The 21,725-nt window shown below is 36.0% G+C and overlaps 1 protein-coding gene across 1 annotated transcript in view; it reads right to left on the bottom strand.

Moving 5' to 3' along the window:
• TBC1D5 (TBC1 domain family member 5) overlaps positions 1–21,725 on the bottom strand; it is a 482,939-nt gene that overhangs the window by 352,679 nt on the left and 108,535 nt on the right. The window contains exon 3 of the mRNA XM_028518682.2: positions 15,301–15,506. The gene's annotated coding sequence lies outside the window, so the exon portion shown is untranslated. The remainder of the gene's footprint in view (positions 1–15,300; positions 15,507–21,725) is intronic.

Here is a 21,725-nt window from a genome sequence, read left to right as displayed (position 1 = left end):
TGAGATCTACTCCCACTTCCTCCAAATTACACCTGAGTGGGCCTCACTGGTCCCCCTATCCAGGTGTTTCCTTTGTTCTCTGCTGCAGATCATTGGTTGCTACTGTCACTAACTACTGATGGGGCACCCCTGCAGCATCTCCAGGATACCCCAGCTCTTACTGAGCCCCACTTCCTTCCCCTCCGCCACAACTGCTGCATTGTCAAACACACTGCTGTCACATGTGGAGCCACACACCTTTCTAACACTGTCAGCCCCGTGCAGTTTGCAAAATGCCAGTCATTCCGTGTACTATGGCAAAAAAGGGGAAAATGCTTCTCCACTGGTCTCTCAGTTTGGTGAACACAAGGGCAATACTGCTTGTCCCCAAGCATCTTCCGGAATTATCCTCATTCTCCAGTTCTTTCTAATTTTTTTTCTACAGGCCACCTATCTTCCTGCCTCCGAAGTTCCATGACACCATGCCTAAAAGGTCTAGACCAGAAAACGAAACAGACCCCAGGGTGAGTTTTAAAATGCTGCTTCTCTAACAACTAAGACTGTTACCTGGCTCTTTCGTCTTTGTTTTTCTTAGGAAAAGAATTCCCTTTTGTCCCTGTGCATCAATGACTGCTGGCAGGCCCACCCTGCTGGTGGCCACACGCAGTGTGACTGAACCCCAGCAGTTAACACAAGTGAGGTCCACGCTGAAAACATTTTATCCACAGAGAGTTTAAACACAAAACAAAACAAAATAAGAAATAAACTTTTAATCATGGAAACCCTCTCTTGCTCCAGGGTTCTCACACTTAAAATGTTCCATTAAGAACTTAACATTAAAATTTCTGAATCATATAAGCCACTCAGAGCAGCTTTCCCATTCACAAACAAAAGCCTCCCTTTGGGGAAATATTCAAATTAACATTTTTTTTTCCTGAATTCCAGTGTGATTAGGCCAAGAGTGTCACACTACCTAGCCCACAGTTCTGTCAGGCAGTGGAAAGCATTCCAAAAGCCACTTCCAGACAAACATCAAGAGAGAAAAGGGGTGGCCAGAAAGGAGGACAGCAAGCAATAATCCCCCTGGCTGGGAATTACCAGTAAATTTATCCCTATGATGAAAGGATTTGTTCTTTATGTCATGAGAACATAAGAAAAGAACAATAACTCTTCTTGTAAGTTCTGTACTCAATTCAGAATCTACTTTTAGGGTAACATATACCAGCAAAGTATGAATATAAATAAGCGTGCACTAGAAGAAAAAAACAATGCAAATTCTCTGAAAATAAAAGCAAATTTAAACAAAGTGTGCAATGAATATAAACATTACTAGTAGTTCAATTCCATTCAAAAATTGATATACATTTGGAAATTAAATTCCTGGCTTAGAAACATGATAAATAAGCAAATACTTTAGCTTAGTATATTTTTCTCATTAAGCACTTTATGAAAGAAATTTTTCTTCAAAAATCCATTATTAACAAAGTCCCAAGTGTTCAGTCACTAAAAATAGAACTCTATTTTTCCTCATTTATTTTGATACTTTTAGCCATCTCATAAATTGTACATTTCTTGAATTTTAACAACTTATCTTCCTAAAATTTTCTATTTTGGTGAAGAAAAAAAAGAAATACAAATATATCTTTTTAAATTGAATGACTTTAAAATTGATCTTTGCAACAAATACATCTGATCTTTAAAAAACAAATAAAAAATACCCAGGGGAGAGGGGGAGAAGAGGCTTTAAAGCATGAAGGAAATAAAAATGGACAAGGATCAAGGCAGCATGGTGCAGATTTTAGGTAATTTTAAACACTGGATAATTTTAATCGGGAAGGAAAGTCTCAATTCAGTTATAAATATATTTTTAAGAATAGCACACTATACCTTAGAGAATCTGGATAGTGGCATTTTTTAAAACAAGCAATAACAACAACATCAAAAAATACTTCCTCCTTATGTTGCATTTATTCAATCTGTGGACTCCCACTGCAAGTGATCCTTGAGACAGTATCATGCAAGATTTCTAAAACAAAATGGATAAATATGACCATTTATTTAAAATTCAAGCAGTTTTTCAAAACCCTATTTATATTCAGAGTGTCCAATTATCTGCAAGATATATACAGGCTGCAATACAAACTATTATGATTGATTTTTTTAAACAAAAATACTAGCACATATATACACATAATGAATCTTATCTCCCTTCAAAGTATCCATTTTGGGCAGCTATATATCAATTCTGCTGAGGAAAATTCAAAAAGAGGCATTCCTAAAATACTTTGATTAATGGAGTATGTGTACATCTTCCCAAGGGGACAACTTCAAAGGGAATAACACACATTTGAATAAATAAGCTCTGATATATTTGTTTAAAAATTCTCCTCACTAATTTATAGTCACATGTAATAGAGAAAACAAACTGTAAAATACATAAAGTTCTTTGCACAAATAAATTTTCATTTGAAATTTACACATTCAAACTAAATATTTTCTTGCCACCCAACAGTAAGAAAATTGAAAGGGATAAGGGATAGGAAGGTATAATAAAGTGAAACAAGGATGAAAGGCTATTATATTTACTACTTTTCAAGAATTAAGTAACTGTTGAAGAAAAAGAGACAAATCTACAGCAAGCGTTCTATAATGAACACCAACAAATTCAATGAAAGTCGTCCTTAAAGTCTGCACAGATACATTTATCTTTTACAAAGCTTTACTTCATCTTTTACTTCTGTTGTATATGCAGAAGCAATGCTGACTAATAAAACTTCATCAAAAAATGCAACTCATTTTCAAATAATACTATGTCTAGAAAAGCAAACTACTGTCAATTACATTTTATCATTTAAAGGATAGTAATTTTTACTCTAATCCACGCAATGTTTTGAAATACGTATAATTAAAAAACTAACTTATAACTTGTAATTACTGTACTTATGCATCTATAGAAACATCCACACACTTTAAAATTATATATTTTCTTCAATTCATCTTAATCTAAAAATTCTCCCCAAAGTAGTTCTATTTTTAAAAAATTTAGTAGAAGGCATGTAAGCATTACCTTTTTTGTTTATTTGTTATGAAAATGCTACAAAACAAATACTCTGACCACAAACACTGGGTGTTCAATGCCTTCAATCAAACCAACTACAATTAATATGAAATTCTAAATACAGAATATAATGCCACATAAATAGTATAACAGCCAAGTTCTGTCTAAGAAGCCATATGTTTTTTCCCATTGTTCAAAAAAAGGAGATGACTTCCCGTCACTTATGTTTCTGATTAGCAAGGTGATTTATGCCACAATCACTAAAAATGCCAGCAAGTGAATGAGAAAATGCATAGTGACTGCACCAGATGTGCACAATAAACAGGAATCCCATTGTAATCTCTGGTACTTAGTTTATATGAAGGTAATGTAGGAAACACTCTTGGATATGGCAAAGTCACTCTTTTTTTACATTTGACTATAAATGATATGAAATAAATTGTGTGTTTTATACTTTATGGCATGCATACATTGATAAATTAGGTACCGTTTTGTATCCTGACTTATCTACAAGACAAACCTGGCTAAGATCATGGGGATTAATTGCTTCAGAAGTGTGAAATGCAGCTTTTCCATTCTTTTCTGCACACTCAGTGAAGAAACAATGATTAATCACTGTTTAACTATTCTCTTGAGGATCTATAAGATTGCCAAAGCAGGACTTATCCTCATAAATCCAAAAAATACAGGTTTAGATTTTTTGCCAACAACTGAAAGAACATGAACTTAAACCCATTTGTTATCAGATTAAAATAATGTCAAGGTTTTAGAATCTCACTGGTACACAATTCCCTTTTAATCAGTGACTTCAATAAGAAATTAGATTAACACATAACTTATAACTGAAACCCAATGTATTTTACAGAAGTAATAATAAACATATCTTTTAAAAATTATAAAACATCCACAGCCTTAATAAAGTCAGACAAGTTACTATGGAACCTGAACTGATAACCTTCCTTAGCTACATAAATACTTCAGCTCCTCTGTGCTATTTATAAAGATTAAAATACATGCTATCAGATGAAACACATTTTTAAATGGTTATTTCACGTGGAAAATGGCTACTTATTCCAAGAAATTTTATTCCAGACAGCTACAACTGAATGACAATTATGTGGATAAAATTATTTAGTTCCAATAGTACTAACATATATATTTATAAGCCTTTATAAGACTGAAAATGTAAAACTCCAAACTTTAAGTCTATACTATATATGATCCAAAAATATGCAACATTTTGAACAGAAGTACATAAGAAGAGGCTTCAAATATATTCCAAGTAATCTAGGCTTTCAAAATATCTTCAGCCAATATTCGCTACATTCTGAAGAAATTAAGTAACTCTTAAATTGAGGTAAAATTATTGTTCATCCTCTATAAAACTCTGAATATATATTTTTAATAACTGACACCTTATTTTGTCTCAATAATAAAAGGTTAGTATCATAATGGTCAAATCATTATAAATTAAAGATTTTAAAAATTCACTGTAAATGGGTCAGCTGTTTATAAGCTACAAAGTATTCCTAAATGGGAATACCTAAAATAAAAATTGAAATTTCTAGGTAAAATAGAAATACAGTCACTTCTGAACTATAAAGGGTCCATTTTCTATACTTCTGATTATATGTCCATATAACTTCTCCCTTCCAGTGCATGATGCTTCTTTCAGATCTACTAGGTACCACAAACCACTAGCAGAACTATAAACAAGAAGTAGTGAAACTGCTGGTCAAGTTCACTGTTCATAAGTCTTTGTAAAACTGAATAAAAGGAAGAGAAAGTGAAACGGATTTTGTATTTTCCTCATTTCACTTTTACCTAAGACTTGGTTGTTTCTTCATTATCAAAAAGTGAGAATTATATCTAATTCATGTACATTAAAAACATTAAAAAATTTTCACAATAAGCCTGACAAAAAACTGATTTTCCTTACGTCATCCATTTTAAAGAAAGAAAACATTTTAAAATGACATCTATTTAAGAGTTAGCTGAGTACCTACCAAAGAGTAAACAGTTTATACATATTTGTTGATAAAATGAATAGATGAATTCACATTGATTCTATTCTTGAAGCTGATGACATTTTAGAGTCAACAGAAACAGAATTACCCTTTCACCTTCTCCCTATGTTTCCAAGTATCTTCTCCAATTAAAATTTTTCAATTCAATGAAACATTTAGGAAGAACCATAGTTCCATGTTACTCAAATTATACCACTAGCATAAAACCCCACAGAGATAACAGTTTGTCTTTGTTTAACTTGAAAAAAATGATTAGAATAGGACTCAAGGTTCAAGGACAGACATCAATATTAGCTTGCAAAGGGAACACAACAATGTCAGACTGAGATAGTGGAATTCTTACACTAAGGTTTCTGGAAAGAAGTCTGAGCTCATAGAAAGAAAGTCACTGAAAATGGTTTAAGTCAGTAATCTAAACACAGAAACCAAGTCCCAGATGATAAAATAGCAACCCACTGAAAAAATGTGTATGTGAGGCCCAGGAAAGGAGACACACTAAATTATGTTAAATAATAAAGTTATTTAACAGGGAATTCGCTAATAAGATGGTGAAGGAGCTGCTTATGACACGTGAACTAACTCACCTATGAAAAGGAGAATTTACTGAAGACCCTTCTCAGAGTTAGTCCATTAAAAACTAGCCAGCCTCGCCACAAATAATAGACACAGTCCACATATTAGACCATGACATATTGTGGGTAGATATCAAAAGACACTGAGAGATATCCTGGCTGGGTAGCTTTGGTTGGAGCATCTTCCAGTGCACCAAAAGGTTGTGAGTCTGATCCCCAGTTGGGGTACGTACAGGAAGGAACTAATCAATGCTTCTCACATTGATGTCTCTCTCTCTCCCCTACCCACCCACCATAATCTCTCTCTAAAATCAGTAAACATATCCTCGGATAAGAATTTGGAAGCGAGAGATAGCTTTTATTCTTGCTTAAAGGGGAGTGCAATAAATTAGAGCCTAAATTTAGAGGGAATTAAAATAAAATTAAAAGAGGCACAAGTCATCTTATTTCTTACTATTACTAACAACAGTAGGCACACCTAAAGACAGAGTACTAGGTAAATTGACAGTATGCCAAATAAACTGACCCTCAGTAAATGTGTCCAAGGTGGACCAGTGAATATATGGAGGTACAGAAGGTGTTACTCAAAACGTCTTCCAGCTCAATGACCAAGGAACTTGCGCCAGGTTTTAAGGAATGGTAGACCATATAAAGAATAAATATTAGTTATTTAAACTGAGGAGATGATGCACTGGAGGTAATGAGGAAGCACAAGGATGATCAGGTTTTTTTATCTTATCTGTTAACCTACCCATTATCCTTCCTAAATTAAGCTCTACAGTACTGGAGCACAGCGAAAGGAGTTGATGGCTCTGCTTCTGATGTTAATGTAGCTTGGAGGTTCTCTAAAACACTCTATTGTTTACACACTTGAGATTTCTCAAAAACTTCAAGAGGAATATTATTCATAAATGCCTATTGTTTGTATTAATTTCGCTAACAGAATTTGTTTAAAAACACAAAATTCCTATACTGGAACCCACCATTCATTTATTTACATTGCTAAAACAAAAACCACAAAGGGGAAATCAGAACAGGACAAGCCTAAAGAAGTGGGAAGCAGCTAGTTATGATGCTTCTTGCATGTCGTATGTCCTGGAAGTAGACCAAAGATTTTAAAGATGGATCTGTGCCTATATACTCTGCCTTCCTTCCTATTGTTAAGGATAAACCATCCATGCTCCCATCTAAAACCAGTCTCTCCACTTGTGCACATTGCTTCTGCAATTCCCCATTCTTTCTTCTATCATCAATTTATTCTTCTTTATTGGAACATTACCAATACTAGTGTATGCTGATTATCTTCTTTTAAAAAAAATCCTGTCTTGGATTTTTTTAATCCAAGAACCCCTCTTAAACTGCCAGGTGTGTTTCTCCTCCCACTTTCCCTTTAACACACTCCAGAGACAAGCCTCCTACTGAAGCTACTCTTCTCCAAGTGACCAATGACCTCCAAATGGTAAAATTGAGTCATTCACACATCATCTACAACTGTGCTTTCAGCAACATTTGTCAGGTGCTCACTCCCCTTCCTTAAAACATTTATGTCACTTCAGCTTCATGAGCTTTCAGATATTCTGAAAGCCAGGAATTTTCCTCCTACTTCAATGGTTTTTCTTTCCTCCACTAACTTCTCTTCTCCTAACCCCATAAAGTGCCCCAAAGCTAGGACTTTCAATTGTCTGCAGCCATATTTACTGGATCACATCAATTTTACCCCTTTAAAAACAATGTTCATAATTGACGAATTCCACAGTTTTTCCTTCACCCCAGACCTCTCCCCTGAACTCTGAATCAGTATATCTGCCTCAACCTTTCCGACTGAATGTCTAATAAACATCTCCAACTAGCAAGTCCCAATCAAACTCCTGACCTTGTCCCCTCACTGTATTCCTTTTATAATCTTGTTGTTCAAACCACAACTATCCCTCACCTCTAACCTTCTACATGGTCCCCCTGATTCTGCCCCTGCTACCTTAACACTGATGCTCAACTCGGCATATTGTAATTCTTCTAAATTATTTTAAAATAAAAGGGTATTCTGCTTTTAGATCAGCCTTTTCCTATTTTTTTTTTTTATTTCCAGAATACTTAAAGATTTCTATAATCTTCTTTTAACATTAAAAGGCTCTTTGGAACTAACAGTTATGGTTTTGAAAAACATTTATCTGAGGGTCACTAATAGTTAAAGCTTCATTTCATTTTTTTTCCCCTCTGTTAAATTCAAGTAATTTTTTTTAAATAGATTATTTTCTTAATGTCACACCAGTTCATTTCTACTTGACAAGATTAGGAATCTTTTTTCATTTCTTTTTACACATATTTTTTTTATTTTGTTCAGCTATATTGAGGTTTAAGTGACCCCAGTATAATAAAATTATAATGTATTTAATGTATACATCATGATGATTTATGCATAAATTGTGAAGTGACTCTAACCATCTAGTTAATTAAAACATCCATTACTGCACATACAGGGGTGGGCAAAATTAGGTTTAGAGTTGTGGGTGACATTCTTTTGAGTTAATAAAGCTATTGTAATAATCATAACCCACATGTCTTTTTCCATATGAACAGCCATAAACCTACTTTTGCCCACCCCTGTATTTATAATATTTTTTGATAATAGTTATGTTCTACTCTCTTAGTAAATTTAAATTATATAATAGTGTCATGAATTATAGTCATCATTAGATTTACAGACCTTATTCATCTTAAAGCTGAAAGTTTGTAACTATTTACCTACCTTGTCCTATTTCACAAGTTCCTTCAGCCCCTGGCAACTATTTTTCTACTCTCTGTTTCTATGAGCTTGAGGATTTTTATTTCCTCTTTTATAACAGATTCCACATTTGAGTGATAGGCATTCAGTATTTATCTTTCTCTACTGGCTTATTTAACTTAATGCCATGAAAGTCCATCCATGTTATTACGAATGGCAGGATTTCTTTCTTTCTCATGTCTGAATAATATTCCATTGTCCATTCATTCATTGGCGAATGCTTAGGTTGTTTCCATAGCTTCTTATTGTGAATGATACTGTAATAAACATGAGATTGCAAATATCTCTTCAATATCCTGTTTTCATTTTCTTTGGATATATATGCAGTAATCCAATTGCTGAATCACAGAATATCTGTACTTCTAATTTCTAAAGGAACTCCACACTCTCTTCCATTGTAGCTGCACCAATTTACATTCCCACCAATAGTGCACAAATGTTCCCTCTTCTCCATGCTTACCAACACTTACAATCTCTTGTACTTTCGATGACAGACATTATGACAGTAAGCAGATACCTCAGTGTTCTTTTAATTTTCATTTCCCTAATGATTAGTGAGGTTGAGTGCCTATTCATGTATCTGTTGGCCATTTCGATGTCTTCTTTGGAAAAATATCTATTCAGTTAATCTGCCTATTTATTTTTTAATCAGATTATTTGGATTTTCTGCTACTAAATTACAGAAGTATTCTTTATATTTTAAATATAACCTCTTATCAGATATATTATTTGCAAATATTTTCTCCTGTTTGGTAGGCTGCTTTTCATTTTGATGATGGTTCCCTTTGCTGTGGGGAAGCTTTTTAGTTTGATGTAGACCCACTTGCTTATATTTGCTTTTGTTGCCATGCTTTTAATGTCAAATTCAAAATATCATTGCCAGGACAAACGCCAAGTAGCTTACCCCCTGTTTGCTTCTAGAAGTTTTATGATTTCCAGTCTTAATTTAATCTTTAATGCATTTTGGAGTTGATTTTCACATGTGGTATGAGACAGCGGTCCAGTTTCATTCACTTGCATGTAGCTGTCCAACTTTCCCAACACTATTTAATGAAGAAACTACCATTCCCCATTATATATTCTTGGTTCCTCTGTCACAATTAATTGACCATACATGTGAGGGTTTATTTCTGAGCTCTCCATTCTATAGCATCAGTCTATGTGCTTTTATGCCAATATCATACTGCTTAAATTATTATAGCTTTGTAATATACAGGGTCTAGCAGAAGTAACACCTGCTTGAGAGTAATTGATAGGGTAATAATATGGGTCTAATAATTTATAGCTTTTTAAAATATACTTTATTGATTATGCTATTACAGTTGTCCCATTTTCCCCCTTCACTCCCCTACACCCTGTACACCCTCTCCCAACCACATTTCCCCACTTCAGTTCATGTCCATGTGTCATAAGTTCTTTAGCTTCTGCATTTCCCATACTATTCTATCCCTCCCCCTGTCTATTTTCTACCTACCATCTATGCTACTTATTCTCTGTACCTTTTCCCCCTCTCTCCTCCTACTCCCCCCGTTGCTAACCCTCCATGTGCCCCCCATTTCTGTGGTTCTGTTCCTGTTCTAGTTGTTTGCTTAGTTTCTTTTGGTTTTGTTTTAGGTGTGGTTGTTAACAATTGTGAGTTTACTGTCATTTTACTATACATGTTTTTTATCTTCTTTTTCTTAGATAAATCCCTTTAACATTTCATAAAATAAGGGCTTAGTGATGATGAACTCCTTTAACTTGGCCTTATCTGAGAAGCACTTTATCTGCCCTTCCATTCTAAATGAAAGCTTTGCTGGATAGAGCAATCTGGGATGTAGGTCCTTGCCTTTCATGACTTGGAATACTTCTTTCCAGCCCCTTCTTGCCTGTAAGGTCTCTTTTGAAAAATCAGCTAACAGTCTGATAGGAACTCCTTTGTAGGTAACTGTCTCCTTATCTCTTGCTTCTTCTAGAACTCTCCTACATTTTCACCTTGGCTAATGTAATTATGATACACCTTGGTGTGTTCCTTCTTGGGTCCAACTTCTTTGGGACTCTCTGAGCTTCCTGGACTTCCTGGGAGTCCATTTCCTTTGCCAGATTAGGATAGTTCCCCTTTATTATTTGTTCAAATAAGTTTTCCACTTGTTGCTCTTCCTCTTCTCCTTCTGGTGCCCCTATAATTCGGATATTGGAATGTTTAAAGATGCCCTGGAGTTCCTAAGCTTCTCCTCATTTTTTTGAATTCTTATTTCTCCATTCTTTTCTGTTTGATTGTTTCTTTCTTCCTTCTGGCCCACTCTATTGTTTTGATTCCCAGTTTCCTTCCCATCACTATTGGTTCCCTGTGCATTTTCCTTCATTTCTCTTATTGTAGCCTGCATTTGTTCACCTAATTTGTGACCAAAATCAACCAATTCTGTGAGCTTCCTGATCACCAGTGTTTTGAACTGTGCATCTGATAGGTTGGCTATCTCTGGGTCACTTAAAAGGATGGGTTCTGGGGCTTCAATTTATTCTTTTGTTTGAGCCATCTCTCTCTTTTTTTGGTCTGGTCGCACCTGTTACAGTAAGGGGTAGAGCCTTAGGTGTTTACCAGGGTGGGGCACCCCATTTGCTGGGCTGTGATGTTGTATGTGGGGGCGGGGTCAAGAGGGAACAAGGGCGCCTGCTCTGTTCTCCATGGCACCTCAGTCCCTTCTGCCGCTTCCCCCAAGCACACTGGGCCCCTCTAGTGCCAATTCCTGTGTGGGTGGGCTTGTGCATGCCGTGGGACCCTCCAAGGACCTCTCCTGTGAGGCTGGGTGTCTCTCAGGGCACCTCAACTCCTACAGGGGTCCTCAATCAGTGTCCCGAGGCTCTATTTCCCAGCACTGGGATCTTGGGTTGCGCCCACTGCCTTGCTTTACAATGGCTGCCTCACTGGGTCTGCCAGTTGCCACCCCTCAGCTGGGATCTGTCAGCTGCCGCTTGAGCACTCAGGGTCCACCCACTGCGGTCTTGTGCACCCCAGATGCCTTACGTGCCCCCGATGCCTCACATGCCAGGTCCCAACTCTCTCTGCTCTCCGTGCCGAAACCCACTCCTCCTACTGGTCTTGATGAATGGGTCTATGTCCGACATCCATTCAGATCAATTTTCTGTCAGTTCTGGATGTTACTCTGTTTCTAAATTGTTGTTGTCCCTATCTTGGTTGTGTGTGGAGGCACAGTGCATCCACCTATGCCTCCATCTTGGCCGGAAGTCAGCCAATTCATAGTTTTAATTTGAGCATTTCATCTAAAAGATCATATGGTGTGCTTGAGTGTGATAGTGTTAAATTACAGAATTACATGCTATAATTTTGTAATAAAATATTTTGTAATTAAAAAAAGAGGCATTATTTGTGTTGGGCCTTGTAGTTTGAAGTTGGGAAGTATGAAGCCTCTAGTGTCATTCTTCTGTCTCAAGACTACTTTGGCTATTTTAAGGTATTTTGTGGTTCCATACAAATTTTAGGATTATTTTTTCTATTTTTGTGAGAAATGCCATTGTACTTTCGATAGAGATTTCACTGAGTTTACAGATAGCTTGGGGTGGACATTTCGTATGGACGTTTTAGCAATATTAATTCTTCCAGTCCACAAGCAAAGAATATCCATTTATTTGTGTACTTCAATTCCTCTCATCAGTGTTTTATAATTTGCAGTGTACAGATTTTTCACTTCCTTGGGTACATTTATTCCAATGTATTTTATTCTTTTTGATGCAATTGTAAATGGGACTATTTTCTTATTTTCTCTTTCTGATGGTTCATCTTCAGTGTGTAGAAGTGCAGCTGATTTTTACATATTGATTTTGTGTCCTGCAAATTTGCTGAATGAATTTACTAGCTCCAACCATTTTGGGGTGCAGTCTTTAGGGTTTTCTATATACAATATCATACCTCTGCATAAAGACAATTTTACTTCATTTCCGATTTGGATGCCTTTTACTTCCTTTACTTGCCTGATTTCTCTGGCTAGAACTTCTAGTACTGTGTCAATTAAAAGTGGCAAAATTGAAGAAAAAATTTTAAAAAAACTAACTAACTAAATAAAAGTGGCAAGATTGGTTCTTTGTACATGGGGGACGTTGCCTTGTTCTTCACGGCTGCTCACTGCAGAAAACACCCTGATAAATAGCCCAAGTAAAGGACAGTTGGGTCCTTGAGGGAAAAAAAGAGTGGTGAGTTTGGGCATTCTTGTCTTATTCATGATCTGAAAGGAAAAGCTTTCAGCTTTTCGCCATTGAGTATGATGTTAGCTGTGCACTTGTCATAAATGGCCTTTATTATGTTAGAGTGTATTCCCTCTATACCCATTTTGTTGAGTGTTTTTATCATGAATGATTTATTTTTTGTCAACATCTATTGAGATGATCATGTGATTTTTACCCTTCATTTTACTAATGTGGTCTATTACACTGACTGTGGATATTGAAGCATCCTTCTATCTCTGGAATAAATCCCACTTGATCACAGGGTGTGATCCTTTCAGTGTATTGGTAAATTCAGTTCATTTCAGTGTGTTGAGGATTTTTACATGTGTGTTCATCAGGGACACTGGCCTGTAATTTTTTTCTTCTTGTAGTGCCCTTATCTGGTTTTGGTATCAGGGTAACACTGGCTTTAGAAAATGGTTTTGGAAGTGTTCCCTCCTCTTCTATATTTTGGTAGAGTTTGAGAAGAACTGGCATTAATTCTACTTTAAATGTTTGCTAGAACCCACCAGTAAAAACTATGTAGTCCTGTACTTTTCTTCATTGGGAGATTTTTAATTACTGATTCAATGTCCTTCTAGTAATTGGTCTGTTCAGATTATCTATTTCTTCATGATTCAGTCTTGGTAAGTTGTGTGTTCCTAGAAATTTATCCATTTCTTCTAGGTTGTCCAATTTGTTGGTATATAATTGTTCACCGTATTCTGTTATAATCCTTTGTATTTCTGTGGTATTAGTAGCATTGTCTCCTCTTTCATTCCTATTTGAGTCCTGTCTTTTTTTTTTCTTAGTATGCCCAGCTAAAGGTTTGCGTATTTTGTTTCCCATTTTAAAAATAACCAGCTTATAGTTTCATTGACAGTTTTTCTTGTCATTTTAGTTTCTATTTCATTTATTTCTGTGCTCTTGATTTCCTTTCTTCTACTAACTTTGTGTTTAGCTTGTTCTTTTTTATTTTTAGTTCTTTGCGGTATAAAATTAGGCTATTTGAGCTCTTTTTTCTTAATGTAGGAGTATATCACCATGAACTTCCCTCTTAGAAACACTTTTGCTGCCTTGGAGTAGGGGTATTTTTTATCTTTTTTAAAATTTTCTATATATACACCAAATTTTCTAAGAACGTATTACTTATAGAATCAGAAAAATGCCTGCAATTTATTAAAAGGATAAAAATGCTAAATAAAATGAGAATGGGTGCTAGAAGATACCACTTTGGGAAAGTATTTGGGTTATTCTAGGCTGTTATAGAGGACTGAAAAAGTTGAAAATGTTTTAAATCAAGAATGATTTAAGGATATCAGCACACAATTTACATAGATGAAACAAACAGGAAGGGAATAAAGAATATATACTCTGCTATAAGGGATGACTCAATCAAAGACTATCTTCCATTCAAATTTTGAGTTCTATTTGTACCTGTGTTCTTACTATAGAAGAACCAAGGGCTGGTGTTTCCCAACAGTTACCCAGTTCTTTCACCAAATCATTTCACAGATTGTACTGAATGGAGAAAGATGAGAAACACAGAGGAGAGAGAATTAAAAGCAGCTTGACAGAGACAGAAAACAAATGGCCTGAATACATTTACCTTTCTAACAAGTCAGTGGTGAACAAATGTACTAGTGATCCAAAGCATGGTTTTTCAAATTACAAAAGTGATCCATTATTAGACAGTTATAAGCACCAGCACGTATTAAATAAAACACAAAAAAAGAGAACAGAATAGAGCCCAGCATACATTCCAGGTAGTCAGGGTAAAAATTGTTGCAACTTTTGTTTCAGTTTCATTTGTACATTTGTACCTGTGAGAAATGGCTCAGAAATGTAAATTTTATTTCTTACTATAGGTTGTGGTAAAAAAAAGGAAAAAAAAGTGTAAATGCTAGCTGAGATAACTTCAACTCTAAGTTCGATCATTCTAATTTTGCTTCTCCTGTAACAAATTTAATGAATGTGGAGAGGGAGGGAAGAAGAGAGGAGGGAGGGGAGAAAGAAAAGGGAAAAAGAAAGACACAAAAAACATTCCCTAAGGAAAGTGCTATAAGGGAAGTGGAAGAAACTTTTAATGCCCCCCTGGAAACTCAGACAAGAGAAACAATGAAGGAAGAGACTGGAAGCTAGTGAATAGAAATGAGATGGAGAGAAACAGATCTGGTAACTTGAAGTAACTGTGATAGAGGTCAATATCATTCCATGAGGGAATCTACAATCTAAAACCAGTAGAAGTGTATAAACACACACATATGTATACACACATACACATTTTTTTTCTGGACATGAGTTTATAGAACACAAGGGTACTGTTATGAAATGAATGTTTATGTACCAAAATTCATATGCTGAAATCTGAATTCCCAATATGATGATATTAGGAGTGATGCTACTGGAAAGTGATTAGGTCATGAGGGTACAGTCCTATGAATGAGATTAATGCCATTATAAGAAGAGACACCAGGGAGCTCTCTCATTCCCTCCCGGTCTATGAACCAAGAAGTCCTCACCAGACAAAGAATCTCTTGGCCCCGTGATTTTGGACTTCCCAGCCTCCAGAACAGAAAAATTTCTGTTGTTTGTAAGACACCAAGTCTGTTTTTGTTATAAAGCCTGAACAGATGAAGACTGCTGTTGATAAAGGTACATTTTGAATAAATATATGCTTACCTTTTAGAAGAACTTTATTGATCCACAAATCTAACTGACTCTTGAATATGCATGCTCTTGTCGTGGGTCAAAGGTGACTTCAAGGATCAGTACAACAAAGTTCTCCAAATACGAGTCTTGGTAGCAAACAGGACGTAAAGAAGAATCAAGAAATAAAGATCAGCAAAATACCCTTCAATTAAGCTGCTGGAAAAATCAGCAAATACCTAGAAAGATAAACAAATAAAATAGTTTCAAATATTCCTATTCCAGAAGAAACCCTAAAACAAAGCAAAAATGGAAAAGACAGGCTGAAAATATTTTTCATATTATTTTAAGTTCTTAGAGGACAAATGTTAGTCTACTCATTAATCACTCTTTCCATTATCTATTTTAATTCCAGGAAGAAAGAGAGTCATTTATTAATATGTAAAATAAAAGGCATTATATTACCAAAAAAATTCAAAATACCTCAATATAAAACAAATCATACAACTTCTTTTCATTGCAATAAAATAAAGTGTTCACATAACAAACACTATTCTAATATATAATAAAATATTAAGTATTAAAAATCACATAAAATACAAATTTGACATCTGAACAGAAATGTGAAAAAAATTCCACTGAAAGCTTATTCCAAACCATTAGTAAGATATAAAATTAAAATATACAAACATATCAGTGTGGCAATATTGTCTGTGAATTAAAAATTAATTTCCATATACTTTTTGCATAAATATCACCTTTAATAATATACTTTCACAAATCATATTTGACACAGATACATCTTTACATAAACTCTGCAAGAATCACAACTGAATTTCTTAAAATAGCTATCAATTTAAGTATAAAACTTTTTTTAATTGTTGTTCAAGTACAGTTTTCTGCCTTTCATTCCCATTCCAGCCCACCCCCCAACCCTCCCCAGCCCCCTCCCGTCTCCACAACCCCTTGTTATTGTCCATGTGTCCTTTTTTTAAATATATTTTATTGATTATGCTATTACAGTTGTCCCATTTCCCCCCTTCTCTCCCCTCCACCCTGTACCCCCCTCCCACCCACATTTCCCCCCTTTAGTTCATGTCCATGTGTCATACTTATGAGTTCTTTAGCTTCTACATTTCCCGTACTATTCTTGCCCTCCCCCTATCTATTTTCAACCTACATTCTATGCTACTTATTCTCTATACCTTTTCCCCCTCTCTCCTCCTCCCACCCCCCTGCTGCTAACCCTCCATGTGCCCTCCACTTCTGTGGTTCTGTTCCTGTTCTGATTGTTTACTTAGTTTCTTTTGGATTTGCTTTAGGTGTGGTTGTTAATAGTTGTGAGTTTGCTGTCCTTTTACTATACATGTCTTTTCTTTATCTTCTTTTCTTAGATAAGTCCCTTTAGCATTTCATAAAATAAGGGCTTGGTGATGATGAACTCCTTTAACTTGACCTTATCTGAGAAGTATTTTTTCTGCCCTTCCATTCTAAATGAGAGCTTTGCTGGATAGAGCAATCTGGGATGTAGGTCCTTGTCTTTCATGACTTGGAATATTTCTCTCCAGCCCCTTCTTGCCTGTAAGGTCTCTTTGGAGAAATCAACTGACAGTCTGATGGGAACTCCTTTGTAGGTGACTGTCCCCTTATCTCTTGCTGCTTCTAGGATTCTCTCCTTCGTTTTTACCTTGGCTAATGTAATGATGATGTGCCTTGGTGTGTTTCTTCTTGGGTCCAACTTCTTTGGGGCTCTCTGAGCTTCTTAGATTTCTTGGAAGACTGTTCCCTTTGCCTGTTGGGGAAGTTTTCCTTTATTATTTGTTCAAATACATGCTCAATTTGTTGCTTTTCCCCTTCCGATTCTGGTACCCCTATAATTCGGATATTGGAACGTTTAAAGGTGTCTTGGATGCTCTTAATCTTTTCCTCGATTTTTTGAATTCTTATTTCATCATGCTTTCCTGCTTGGTTGATTCTATCTTCCTTCTGGTCCACTGTATTGTTTTGAGACTCAGATTCCTTCCTTTCACTATTGGCTGTCCTCCGAGTATCTTCCTGCATCTCTTTTATGGTAACCTGCATCCTTTCATCTAAATTGCGCCTAAAATCAACCAATTCCGTGGGCTTTCTGATCACCAGTGTTTTGAACTGCGCATCTGATAGATTGGCTATTTCTTGGTCGCTCAAAAGGATGAGTCCTGGGGGTCTGATCTGCTCTGTCGAAAACATATTTTTCCCCCGTCTCTCCTTTTTTTTTTTTTTCTGGTCTGGTTGTTCTTGTTACTGTGGGGGGTGGAGCCTTAGGTGTTCACCGGGGCTGGGCACCCCAGTCACTAGACTGTGAGTTATATGTGGGGGCGGGGCGGGAGTGGGAGAGGGGGCGGGGCAGGAGAAAACAATGGCGATAGTTCCGTTCTCCTGGACTCAGACCCTTGTCTGGGCTTCCGGGCTGTGAGTTCTGCCCTGGTCCACAATCACTACCCCTCTGGGTCTGCCAGCCACAGCTTGCGTACTCAGGGATCACCGCTGCGTTCTTGTGCCCCAGATGGCTGTCGAGCTGATGTCACGCCAAACTTTCCCCGACCTCCTCGCGCCGCCGACCCACGCCAGCCCCACGCCCGCCCGGTGCGTCTTCTCCTACGAGACCGGATGAACGCGTCTACTTCAACTTCTTGGCTGCCCGACTTCCATTCAGATAAATCCTCTGCCGGATCTGGGCGTTATTCTGACTGTAAATTATTGTTGAAAATTATTGTTGTTCCAATCTTGGTTGTGCGAGGAGGTATGGTGAGTCCACCTATTCCTCCATCTTGCCGGAAGTCTCCATGTGTCCTTTATACTAGTTCCTCCAAACCCTTTCCCCCTTCCCCTGAAATTCCCTCCCCTCTCGCCTCGGGTCACTGTCAGCCTGTTCTCAATTTCAGTGTTTTTGGTTACATTTTGCTTGTTTGTTTGTTTTCTATATAAGTACAAAACTTCTTAATATTAATAAATTGCTAAACATATAATTATCGCTCTCCTCTAGATTTCATTCTATATGAGTTTACTTTACTCCCAATAACCTGTTAGAACTTATCAGTAGCTCAGCATAAATACAAAAGGTCAATAGTAATTAGGCAATATAATGTGAAACATAAATTGGTAACAGAAATGAAAAACATTAGGATGACAGAAGTAACTGAAATCCACTGAGATTTAAAAAAATTAATTACTTAAAATACATTTTAGCATCATATACTACTCAAGAGCAAAGTAGGATTCCTGAACAATAGAAATAAATGTAGGATTAATCTCTAGACAGATTTCTAAAAAATGTTTTATGCTATGTATTACATATAATTCATGTTTCATTTGTTTAAAAGAATGATTTATGACATTCTAATGTAGCATTTCTTTATTTTAACTTTTAATTTTATCTGAAAAAGTTATAAACAACAAATTTCTAAATTGTGTAATATGCATATGGAATATACCTAAATATTGTCAGCAGCTCCTAGGTCAGTATAGTCACTTAGTTTTCCTAGATGGTTGAAATAAAGTTGCTCAACCACTAAAATAAAGCATGTCTCCATTTCTCATCTTTCCCTTGTAAAAATACAGACCATTTTCTTTCTCTTTGAAAGTGAAAGACATTCAAATATCTTTGAAATATTCCAACACATATGTATTTGATGAATAAGTATTTATGTTAACACACTATATATCGCCATACTAATGTGTCAATACTATTCACAGAACAATGGCTATTTCTTCAGAGGCTGTGACAGTAACAAAAAAAAAAAAAAATTGACCCTACAATCAGTGTCCTGAGTGGTTGTAATTTGTTCTGTTTCTAAACACACACTTTATACCAAGGTCAATTTACAATTTCCAGTACACTGCTAGGACTGTAATTTATTTTCTTGTCTGACAGGATAAGCCCACAAAAAGATCTCACTGACATACCATCAGACAGAGCAAGAAGGGAAGAGAAAAAGGCTACAGGCAAGATGAGGAGACGGCAATACTATCTGCACAGTGAGACTGTACAAAACAACCAGACCTCCTCAGCAATCCATATGCGAAAGGAATGTTTACCAGTCTCACTGAAAGGATATACCAGTTCTTTTTTCTAGTTATTCTCTGTGGAACTGCATAAATACTGAGAAATCTAGAAATAGACATACACATGCACATATAAAAATTATTGTCAGTGTATAAGTTACTGCTGCCCTGGGACTGCAATAATTTATGTAACATCTGTTTTCATATTTTTCTAATTTTTTTCTTAATTAACATGCATATTTAACACATAAATGTTCAGACCACTTCTTTTTTCTGCTGACTGTGACTCTTTTGAAGTTGTATGCTCCTAGGGAGAATTCAGGATAGATGGAAACCAAATCTTACTGAAGCACTAATTTTTAAGTGTAAACAAAGAACTAAACCAATTTTCAAGAAAATACTAAAATCTTAAGGGCTTTCATAAGGATATTTGAATCTGCCAACAAATCATGCAGTAAATTAAGGTCTAAATACCAAAAATACCCATAAAATCGTAATTCCAATATTATATTAATCTTAATTCCTCTAACTTTTATAAGCTGAGAAACCTATTAAAACATCTATAATTTCTTATCTTTGTAAGTTTTGGTAGTGCTTTAAAATTTTTATGTCTCAGGCAACTAACATATTCTACATAGTAAACATCGAGAAGTATGTAACCAGAAATTGTTTTTAATTGTAAACTTCAAATGTTATACAAATGTGAGAAAGGGGAAAGTTTTTATTCTAAAGCTCATTCAAGTACAATCAACTTCTGGAAGCTCTTAATCTGAACTAGGAAATTCAAAACTCAAAATATTACTATCATTTAGTGAACAGAAAAAGTAAAATTAGAGGCTGATCAAGCCTATGCTACAGTAACTAAAGTATTCCCAAGTAACAATGCTTAAAATGCCAACACTGTGACTCCATCTGTACTTTACCTCACTTTAGAATTAATCACTCTGTATTTCATTGCCTAGTTATGTACTTCAGTATTCAATGTTATGTACTTTAATATTTCTCTTCTGTTGTCAGGGCTGTTTGAAGACACTGAAATTATCTCCGCCTAGAACTTACATTTTATTTCGGAAAACAGATAGTAGAGCCCAATAACCATGCAAATACATAACTGCAAAGAGAGATAAATGCTATTAAAAATATAGCGCAAAGGTCTAAAAGCAGTTATATGATAAGCACATTCCAATTCAAAAAAAGAGAAGCAGAGAGGCCAGTCACTGCTAGAGAGGAAACACATATGAAATAAAATGGGGAAGAAAAGGTCAAATGGGAAAGATAAGGCAAAATTACTAGAGAATGTTAAATAAGGTTTGGCAGTAAATTTTACACTAAAGAACTATCAAATTAGGTTGAATTATAGACAGGAACAAGAGAGATGCAGGGAGGAGTTAGAGGTGCAATAACTATAACTTAGATTAAGGTGATAGTGATGAATGAAGATGAAGAGAAGGGAGAAAGAGATTTATAATGTAGCAATCAGTGGAATTTGGTAAAAAATCAGATTTTGTGGAGGATGCAGATGGATAGGAATTTCATTCACTGATGCACAAGCCCTCAAAGAACATCAGTGTTTGGAAACTAAGGCCAGCTTAGATTTGAACTTCTTAAGTGGTGACCTGTTGAAGATGTCCTGTAGGCATTTCAATGTCAGCATCTGGAGTTGTAAGAAGAATCTGGAGCTTTAAAAATGCTCTGCAATATTCTCACTGATATATCCACTAGGGCAAGGGGTATAAAGGAAAGAATAAACAAATGGGACTACATCAAATTAAAGAGCTTCTGCACGGCTAAAGAAACCATCATCAAAATGAAAAGGGAACCAACCATATGGGGGAACATATTTGCCAATGATACCTTGGACAAGGGTCTGATCTCCAAAATATATGAAGAACTCATATGATTCCACAGCAGGAAGACAAAAAATCCAATTAAAAACTGGGCAAAGGACCTGAACAGACACTTCTCCAAGGAGGACATGCAGATGGCCCATAGATACATGAGAAAATGCTCAACATTACTAGCCATCAAAGAGATGCAAACTAAAATCACAATGAGATACCACTTCACACAGGTCAGAGTGGCCATCACTAATAAATCAACAAACAAGTGCTGGCAAAGTTGTGGAGGAAAGGGAACCCTAGTACACAGTTGGAGAGAATGCAGACTGGTGCAGCCACTGTGGAAAACAGTATGGAATTTCCTCAAAAAACTAAAAATGGAACTGCCTTTTGACCTGGCAATTCCACTTCTGAGATTATACCCTAAGAGTCCTGAATCACCAATTTAATAGGACCTTTGCATCCCTATGTTCATAGCAGTGTTATTCACAATAGCTAAGTGCTGGAAACAGCCAAAGTGCCCATAAGTAAATGAATGGATCAAAAACCTGTGGGACATTTACACCATGGGATACT

Source organism: Phyllostomus discolor, chromosome 7 (genome assembly GCF_004126475.2).
Source record: "Phyllostomus discolor isolate MPI-MPIP mPhyDis1 chromosome 7, mPhyDis1.pri.v3, whole genome shotgun sequence".
Lineage (NCBI taxonomy): Eukaryota > Metazoa > Chordata > Mammalia > Chiroptera > Phyllostomidae > Phyllostomus > Phyllostomus discolor.
The sequence above is the reverse complement of the archived record's forward strand: the minus strand, read 5'-3'. Positions and strand labels throughout refer to the sequence as shown.